Source organism: Tiliqua scincoides, chromosome 4 (genome assembly GCF_035046505.1).
Source record: "Tiliqua scincoides isolate rTilSci1 chromosome 4, rTilSci1.hap2, whole genome shotgun sequence".
Taxonomy (NCBI): Eukaryota; Metazoa; Chordata; class Lepidosauria; order Squamata; family Scincidae; genus Tiliqua; species Tiliqua scincoides.
Genome location: NC_089824.1, coordinates 149705399 through 149714636, shown reverse-complemented (window position 1 = coordinate 149714636; position 9238 = coordinate 149705399). Strand labels below are relative to the sequence as shown.

Below are 9238 nucleotides of genomic sequence, written 5' to 3'. Positions count from 1 at the left end.
ATGCCATGTGCGGGAGAAGTGGCTGCTTTGAGCCTCCCAAGGCAGACAGTACAAGCAAGGGAGCAGCCAGGGAAGGCTGCTTTGCGCCCCACAAAGCAGCTGAAGAGTCCGCTTGGAGCTTGCTCCTGCTACTGAGCACAACTCAGGCTGCAACCTGATCCTCACTTTCCTGGGAGTAAGCCCCATTGGCTACTATGGCACTTACTTCTGAGTAGACATGCATAGGGATGGGCACAAAGGAGGTTGTTGCCTGCCTGCCTGCTGATTGGCCAACTAGAGAAGCCTGGAGGAGCCAGGAGGTGGGATCAGAGGAGTGAGTGAGAAGAGGGAGCCAGAAGCGGGCAAGCAGGTACACAGCGAGAGAGTCTGCTGAGGCCCCCAGCCTAAGGACTGGCTGGCTGAAAAGGGTCCCTGAAAGTCTCTTTTCCTTGCCAGTTTGCCTGAAATTCCCCAAAACGACCCTCCCTGCACTTTGGGGCTTTTAGAGAAGGGCTCTGGGCCACAATCCTATCTACACTTTCCTGGAAGTAAGCCCCATTGACTATAATGGGGCTTACTTCTGAGCAGGCATGTAGAGGATTGGGCTTTTGATTGCATTCTTTTTTCTCAAATATACAAGAAGGCAATTGGCACTTCTCTCTCCTTCCCCGCCCCATTCCCTTCCCCAGGAATATCCACCCCCCAAATCTCACAATCACAGCAACACTCTTACTGTCTCTTCCCTCACTTGTCAGCACCTTCCAAAGATACAGGATGATGATGATGATGATGATGATAATACAGGTATTTATATACCGCCTTTCTTGGTCCTCAGATTTCTCCTCAGACTTTATTCAAGGCGGTTTACAAAGGCAGGCTGTTCTAAATCCCCATAGGGTTGAAAGGATCTATCTTTCAAGAACCACAACATTTCAGATGGATCTTTCTGATCTGGTATCACATTCTGGCCTCCAGTTTCCTCCCACGCAAGCTGACAAGCAGCTCCTTCATCTCTCACATGAAGGGCAGCCAAGACGCTTCTTCGCTCACACCAAAGAGCAGGTGGAATAACTCGGCTCAGCAGCTGCTTCAAGGTCTCACCATTCACGGTGCCAGTGGCCTCGAACTGGCGACCTGCGGATGTTATCTTCAGGCAAATGGAGGCTCTACCCTCTAGACCAGACCTCCTGCCCACTGCCCAGAATCACTGCCTCACATTCTCTCTCTCTCTCTCCCAGTTTAATCCTGCACTTGTTTCAATCATGTTTCCTCACTGCCCCTCACCCACTATGTGATCAACCTGCCCTGTCTTTGCCAACACTTTCTGGCACTTTTGATAAGAATTTGAACATAGAAATTTTTCCTCCTTTTCAGAAACCACATATACTTCCCTCTCCATGCTTCTTGTCAATTTTTATGTCACGTAATGATTTAATTGTATTAATTTTATTAATTCAAGATTAACTGTAATGTAGTAATTTAATGTAAGTAAAAAACTGGTAGTGTGCCTTGACAATTTTAGTGCCTTGTCAGTGTGCCGCAAACTGAAAAAGGTTGAAAATGGCTGAGTTAATTACTATCCCTAATTAAGTCTGTTCACACAATTAGGTCATCTTGTATTACTTGACATAGATCCCATATGGCTTTTTTGATATGTATTGTCTATCTATCTATATATATATATATAGGCAACATCAGCATTTCTGTAGATTGATCTGCACCTAGAGAAAGCTGCCTTATCTTCTTGGCGACCTTTCAAAGTGTTTTTGCTGAGTAGGAAAACATACTGGGTTTCTGCTAGCTGGTAAACATGTCTATCTTAGGCAACTTGTAGCTACAGTTCAGACAGGTAAAGCTGGTTATTTCCTATGCACCGAATAATTTGCTTGGCTCTTCTATGCATATCCATTCCAAGTGCATGGAGAATTAAGCACAGGGAACACCCACTTCATTACCATAAAGATTTATGCTGATTATCAAGGTGTTATTTGATGGTCTTCTTGACCAATGCAATTTAAAGTATTTTCTGATCATAAAAAAGGGAAAACTTTCATATATATGTTGGTGTGCTACAAACAAAACACAGAGATCTAACTTATGAGATAACAGTGACAGACAGGAAATGTGATGTATTTGTTACTTATGATAATGCTGCCATAAAAAAGCAAGTCTAAACTTGTAGTTTTCTGTTGCAATTACAACCATATGGAGATACATGGTGATGTGATCATGCCTAATAGGTCAATAAACTAAGTTTTCAGTCTCATACAATGTGGTAAAACAATGAACAGAATTAATAATTTAATGCTGCTGTATAAGTAGTATTCTGAACATGTATAGGATTGCACTATGTTCTCTCTCTGTGTGTATGTGTTTTTTGGTTTCATTTGTGCACTAGGAAGTTGCTGGACCAAATCTCATTATTCTCTTGGCCTCAGTCCACCCTCCCTTCCCAATGTACAATATGGGATAATTATACATGGTGGTTGCGAGGATTGCTACAATAATATGACATTGTATTGTATTGGCAACCTTCAGTCTCGAAAGACTATGGTATCGCGCTCTGAAAGGTGGTTCTGGCACAGCGTCTAGTGTGGCTGAAAAGGCCAATCCGGGAGTGACAATCCCTTCCACACCGGGAGCAAGTGCAGTCTGTCCCTGGTCTGTCTCCCTGGCTATGGGCCTTCCTTCTTTGCCTCTTAGCCTCAGACTGTTGGCAAAGTGTCTCTTCAAACTGGGAAAGGCCATGCTGCACAGCCTGCCTCCAAGCGGGCCGCTCAGAGGCCAGGGTTTCCCACTTGTTGAGGTCCATCCCTAAGGCCTTCAGATCCCTCTTGCAGATGTCCTTGTATCGCAGCTGTGGTCTACCTGTAGGGCGCTTTCCTTGCACGAGTTCTCCATAGAGGAGATCCTTTGGGATCCGGCCATCATCCATTCTCACGACATGACCAAGCCAACGCAGGCGTCTCTGTTTCAGCAGTGAATACATGCTAGGGATTCCAGCACGTTCCAGGACTGTGTTGTTTGGAACTTTGTCCTGCCAGGTGATGCCGAGGATGCGTCGGAGGCAGCGCATGTGGAAAGCGTTCAGTTTCCTCTCCTGTTGTGAGCGAAGAGTCCATGACTCGCTGCAGTACAGAAGTGTACTCAGGACGCAAGCTCTGTAGACCTGGATCTTGGTATGTTCCGTCAGCTTCTTGTTGGACCAGACTCTCTTTGTGAGTCTGGAAAACGTGGTAGCTGCTTTACCGATGCGCTTGTTTAGCTCGATATCGAGAGAATGAGTGTCGGAGATCGTTGAGCCAAGGTACACAAAGTCATGGACAACCTCCAGTTCATGCTCAGAGATTGTAATGCAGGGAGGTGAGTCCACATCCTGAACCATGACCTGTGTTTTCTTCAGGCTGATTGTCAGTCCAAAATCTTGGCAGGCCTTGCTAAAACGATCCATGAGCTGCTGGAGATCTTTGGCAGAGTGGGTAGTGACAGCTGCATCGTCGGCAAAGAGGAAGTCACGCAGACATTTCAGCTGGACTTTGGATTTTGCTCTCAGTCTGGAGAGGTTGAAGAGCTTTCCGTCTGATCTGGTCCGGAGATAGATGCCTTCTGTTGCAGTTCCAAAGGCCTGCTTCAGCAGGACAGCGAAGAAAATCCCAAACAAGGTTGGTGCAAGAACACAGCCCTGCTTCACTCCGCTTCGGATGTCAAAAGGGTCTGATGTGGAGCCATCGAAGACAACAGTGCCCTTCATGTCCTTGGGGAAAGATCTGATGATGCTGAGGAGCCTGGGTGGACATCCAATCTTGGGGAGAATCTTGAAGAGGCCGTCTCTGCTGACCAGGTCGAAAGCCTTTGTGAGATCTATGAAGGCTATAAAGAGTGGCTGTCGTTGTTCCCTGCATTTCTCCTGCAGTTGTCTAAGGGAGAATACCATATCAGTGGTGGACCTGTTGGCTCGGAATCCACACTGCGATTCTGGATAGACGCTCTCTGCAAGTACCTGGAGCCTCTTTAGTACAACTCGGGCAAACAGCTTTCCTACAACGCTAAGGAGAGAGATGCTGCGGTAGTTGTTGCAGTCACCCCTGTCACCTTTGTTCTTGTACAGCGTGATGATGTTTGCATCCCTCATGTCTTGAGGTACTCCACCTTCTCTCCAGCAGAGACAGAGGATTTCATGCAGCTCAGTGACGATGATCTCTTTGCAGCATTTTAGGACTTCAGCAGGGATGCTGTCTTTTCCAGGTGCCTTGCCAAAGGCAAGGGAGTCCAGGGCCACGTGAAGTTCTTCTAGGGTTGGTTCACTGTCAAGCTCTTCCAGCACAGGCAGGCACTCAATGTTGTTCAGTGCTTCTTCGGTGACTACATTTTCTCTGGAATATAGCTCAGAGTAGTGCTGCACCCAGCGTTCCATCTGCTGCGCCCAATCCTGGATGACCTCGCCTGTGGCAGACTTCAGAGGGGCAATTTTCCTCTGTGTTGGACCTAGGGCCTGCTTGATACCATCATACATCCCCTTGATGTTGCCCGTGTCAGCTGCTATCTGTATCTCGGAACAGAGCTGGAGCCAGTAGTCGTTAGCACATCTCCTGGCAGTCTGTTGGACTTTGCTGCGAGCAGTTCGGAGGACCTGCAAGTGCAAGTTCGGAGGACCTGCAATATGACAAGTGCAATCCTAAACATGTATACTCAAAAGCAAGTACCACTGACTTCAGGATTGCAACCTTGAAGTTTCAATATATGCTGTTATTTCTGTCCCTCTTCCAACAGATCATAGGATCATAGAATGGGTTGGAGGTCATCTTGGAGCACTCTGCTCAAAGTGGGCAATTTTTATAGCATGTTCCTCACGGATATGCTGCTTGGGCTTTATTATAGCATCCCTGACAGGTGGCCTTTCAACCTTGTGCTTGAAGAATCATCACACCTGTTACTGGAACAAGGAAAAAGCTGTAAAGCTATAGAACAAAACAGTTTGCAGAGAATATCCTTTGGAGTACAGTAATAAAATCCATGCAGCAGTTATCTGTTCCATAAGGAATATGAAGGGTACTGACTGAAGTGGAGGCTCTCTTCTGTACAGTGTGGGAAAGGAAATACCTTGCAATTTGTATGCCTCTGGGGTGACTTCCCCCTAGGAAAAGCAATGTTGAAAACATTTGTTCCAGGAAACCAAAGGGTGATCAAGCTATCTTCACTGACTGTAAGAATGTCATTGCTATCTGTCCATTCAATTGAAAAATGTAATTTCATTATTATTGGCCTTCAGTGCTTGTTGGTGGAATAGTAAAGGGTACAGTGGAAAATATTTGAGTGAACATCTGGTGTTCCTTGGCATTATCATGACCCTCAAAAATGGTGAAATGTGGGCTCACTGGTACTACTATTATGTGTTTTCCAAGCTGGTTGAATAATTGTTCCCAATGAGTGCTATTAAATGGCTCCATATCAGTGTGGAGGAAGGTATCAAATGGAGTGCTGCAGGGCTCTGTCTTGGACCCTGTAAATGATCTGCATTTTTAGAAATGATCCAAATGAGGGGGTAAAGGGAATGCTTATCAAAGTTGCAGGCGAAAAGGGGGGGGGAATATCTAACACCCTGAAATACTGACTCAGGATTCAAAGTGATCTTGATAGGCTTCATCATCAGGCCCATACCAAAACAATAATGTTCAGCAGAGACAATGTAAAACCCCACATATAGGAACAAATACATCTTGTACACAAGTACAGGATGGGGGAAACCTGACTTGACAGCAGCCTGAGTGAAAAGCAGTAAATGGACCCAGGATGCTGCTGCAACACAATGCTGTGAAGTCATAAATTGGATGCTGGCACAATCCCTCAGCCCCAAATGGGGAGGAGAGATGGGGTGCGACATGGGAAGAACATGACCGGGACAAGGAGAAGTCAACACATGCCATATCCTAATCCTTCTTCACGCAACAGGCATACCCTTGACACTGGAAAACTGTTATACCGACAACCAAGGAAAAAATGTGGAAGGCAAAAATACCATAAAATTACAACCCCTGCCACTCTCTGTACCCCCCCCCCGCCCAGTTTCTGACGATGGAGCATAGAATCACAGCACACCAACTTCTGTATATAAGCCCCTGCCAAGGAGACGACAGCTCATATGAGAAAATGTACAGTGCAAGGCTATAGGTGGTCTGTCACAGAGGAACTTGGCTGATGAAAACCATAATGAGAGGGCACTTAGTGCACAAAGGGAGCACTTTGCACAACAACCTCTTGCCCCTCACAACATGTATGGCAAGGTATTTTGGCAAGATACTCTTGTCTTCTGATTGCCGGTATTCTGCTCCAGGAGGACTCTGAAAACAAACACCAAACTGGAACATCTACCACAGCACAGTGAAAGTAAGGACAATGCAACCCACACAGGTATGCAAAGGTGGGGGGAATCCCATGCTGCTGCACACACAGATACAGTGATGCTGCATCTGTCTCATGTCTCTATTCTCTCTTCTGACTGTTCAGAGTTATCAAATGTGTCTCTGCTATCAACTGTGGGCGCAATCGTAACCAATTTTCCAGTACTGACATATCTGTGCCAATGTGGTGTGCACTGCATCCTGCAGTGGGGAGGTAGTCAAGAGGGTCTCCTCAAGCTTAGGGCATGTTTGTTGCCTTACCTTGGGGGCTTCGTTGTGGCTAAATCAGTGTTGGAAAGTTGGTTCGGATTGCGCCCTATGTTACTTAACCATCTCTTACTTTGCAACTGCTAAGGCACGGAGTGCCTGCTCCCTTTGGTGAATGCCATGGACTCTGACCATTGCTACTGCTGGCCAAACATTCATCAGAATCCCTTTTGGTTATCAGGACTGCCCCATTGCCACATGGGATAGAAAAGTCATGTTCAACTGCAGCCCTTCCCCAGGAGAGGGAAAGGTAATGTTCCGAGCCACACTGTGTTCATCCCCAATAGGTACCATTGCATGTATACTCTGGTGGCACCACCTTCCCTCACAAACACTGAGTATGCATCCCAGTTCAGAGATCAGGTGTGGCTGATTCTGCTGTCAGATCCTCGTTACTCTCTCGGTATTTTCATTTGCTACCACAGGCAACTATCGCACAAGCAAAGACACTGTTCAGACCCCAAGGAAAGCCTCTAGCCTGCCTGCCTGCCTGCCTGCCTGCCTGCCTGCGGTGACCAGTGTGAGCTCAAGCTGACCTACTTGTTCCAGTCAGTCCCCGTGACTTTGACAGACAGTGAACCAACTGGTGCATCCAGACTTCACTGGCCTTGTGTGGGATTACTTGCAGTGGCACAGCAGCCCTGCTGAGTAGAGATGGTGGGCAACCCCACTTTGTTGTTTCTCTTTCAGATGCTGCTCTAGCACTGACAGGCTTCAATAAAAACTTTATCACACATGGTGTTGCTTTGTTAGCAGATAAATCTTCCCACCTTAGTTGTTTCTTACCTTTGCTGGCCTGAGGGTAGAGCCACTACTCTTAGGAACTCAAGCATCCTCACTCCGCGACTCCATGGACTTGGCGGAGTTAACTGCTGTGCTGGGGTGTTGGGGGTGGTGGAGGGAATGGTGGCAACCCTCCGGCATGGACATTGCTGCATCTCTTCCTGCCGCTCTACCTCTTCTTTGGCAAGGTGCACTTCTGCATCACCCATTGTCTCTGAAGAAACACAGCCAGATATGTTCTGTGGCCATCATTGTGCAGCCCTACCATCAGCCTTTGCCACCCACTAGCTGCTCCTTGCTGGCCCCAGCTCCCAGCTGCTTTCCATGTTCGCTGCTAGCTGAGTAGGGTGTCCCATCTCTAGAACCACTCATGTCCACTACTGCAATTTGGCTTTAAACAGAACCACTGAATTCTACACTCTCCCTGGTGGTCTTTTTGAAAAACTGGCTTTCCTAGTCTGGAAGGGTGGCCGCAGATATCTGTCCCTCTCCCCTGTCAGCTGCTAATCCAGTAAAGTGGGGAACAGAAGTGCTGAGCACTAACTACTAGGTGCTTCTCTTCTTGGTCAGTGTCCAACTTCCCTAATACAGCCTGAACAACTGTTTTGTGGCTTCAGTGAAACAAGTTGGCACTAATAATACAGAACTTTTGTAAGCCAAAAGAAAACAGCATTACCCTGACTCACACCATTGGTCCATGAAGGCCAGTATTGTCAACACAGACCAGCACTGAATCTTCAGGAGTTCAGATAGGAATTCTCTTTGCCCCCTGAAGGTGCCAGGGACTGAAACTGGGACCTTCTCATGGAAAATATGTGCCCTATCACTGAGCTATGGTCCATCTTTCCATGCTTTCTGAGCATGCAAAGTGCATCTATTATCTTGATGTAGCTCTTAAAACAACCTTGAAAGGTTAGTATTATTATCTTCATATTGCAGTTGTGAAGTGGAGGCTGAGAGAGAGAGAGAGAGAGAGAGAGAGAGAGAGGTTCGGCTATTGAGTGATGATTCATGGTTTGCAGCTTGGTCTCTGGGCCACTACACTACACCAGTTCTTTCCTAGTTAATCCAATTTTTAGTGAGCAAGCTCTTTTAGTATAAAGCATCACTTGAAGCTGGCATCTGTTTTGACAAAGAAGCAAAACTCTAGGATGCTACCTGGAACCCTTTGAAACTTCTGATTGCATTTAGAATGGTTGGCAACCTTCAGTCTTGAAAGACTATGGTATAAGCCTACAGCATCTGGTATTCCCAGGCAGTCTCCCATCTAAGTACTAACCAGACCTGACCCTGCTTAGCTTCTGAGATCAGATGAGATCAGGCATGTGCAGGGTAACAGTTGCTGCATTTATTGACTGTTGCAATCACAGGCAGCCCATCCATGATGTGGCTGAACCCATTCACAGGAGGTGGTTGATTGAGGGCCAAATGGATGCTTGCCACCTCCCCCCCTCCCCCACTCTGCCACCATGGATGGAGCTGACCTCTTTACTAGCCCCTTCCTCTGCAGATCTTTAATCAAAGCAGGAAATACAGGAAGCACACCCTGCATTGCTGCTTGTGTAAACAGCCCACACAGAGGAAGGAGCAAGCTCACTGCTGAGCCTCAGAGCACAGCCAGAGCAGCTGCCTCACCTTCCTCCACCGGGCACTTCAAAAGAACCAGTGGGGGAAGGAGCAAGATCATTCTTTTCTCCACATGAGCTCTTTAAACTAAGGAGGAGCTAGAAAGCACCCCAGGAGCAATCCTCCCAGCGTGTGTCACTTTCCCTACTTTGATTCAAGAGCACATGGAAGAAAGAGCCAGGTCA

The 9238-nt window shown here is 47.0% G+C and overlaps 1 pseudogene; it reads right to left on the bottom strand.

Moving 5' to 3' along the window:
* Window positions 1–8657: 8657 nt before the first annotated feature.
* Window positions 8658–8777, bottom strand: LOC136650604 (5S ribosomal RNA; annotated as a pseudogene).
* Window positions 8778–9238: the final 461 nt, after the last annotated feature.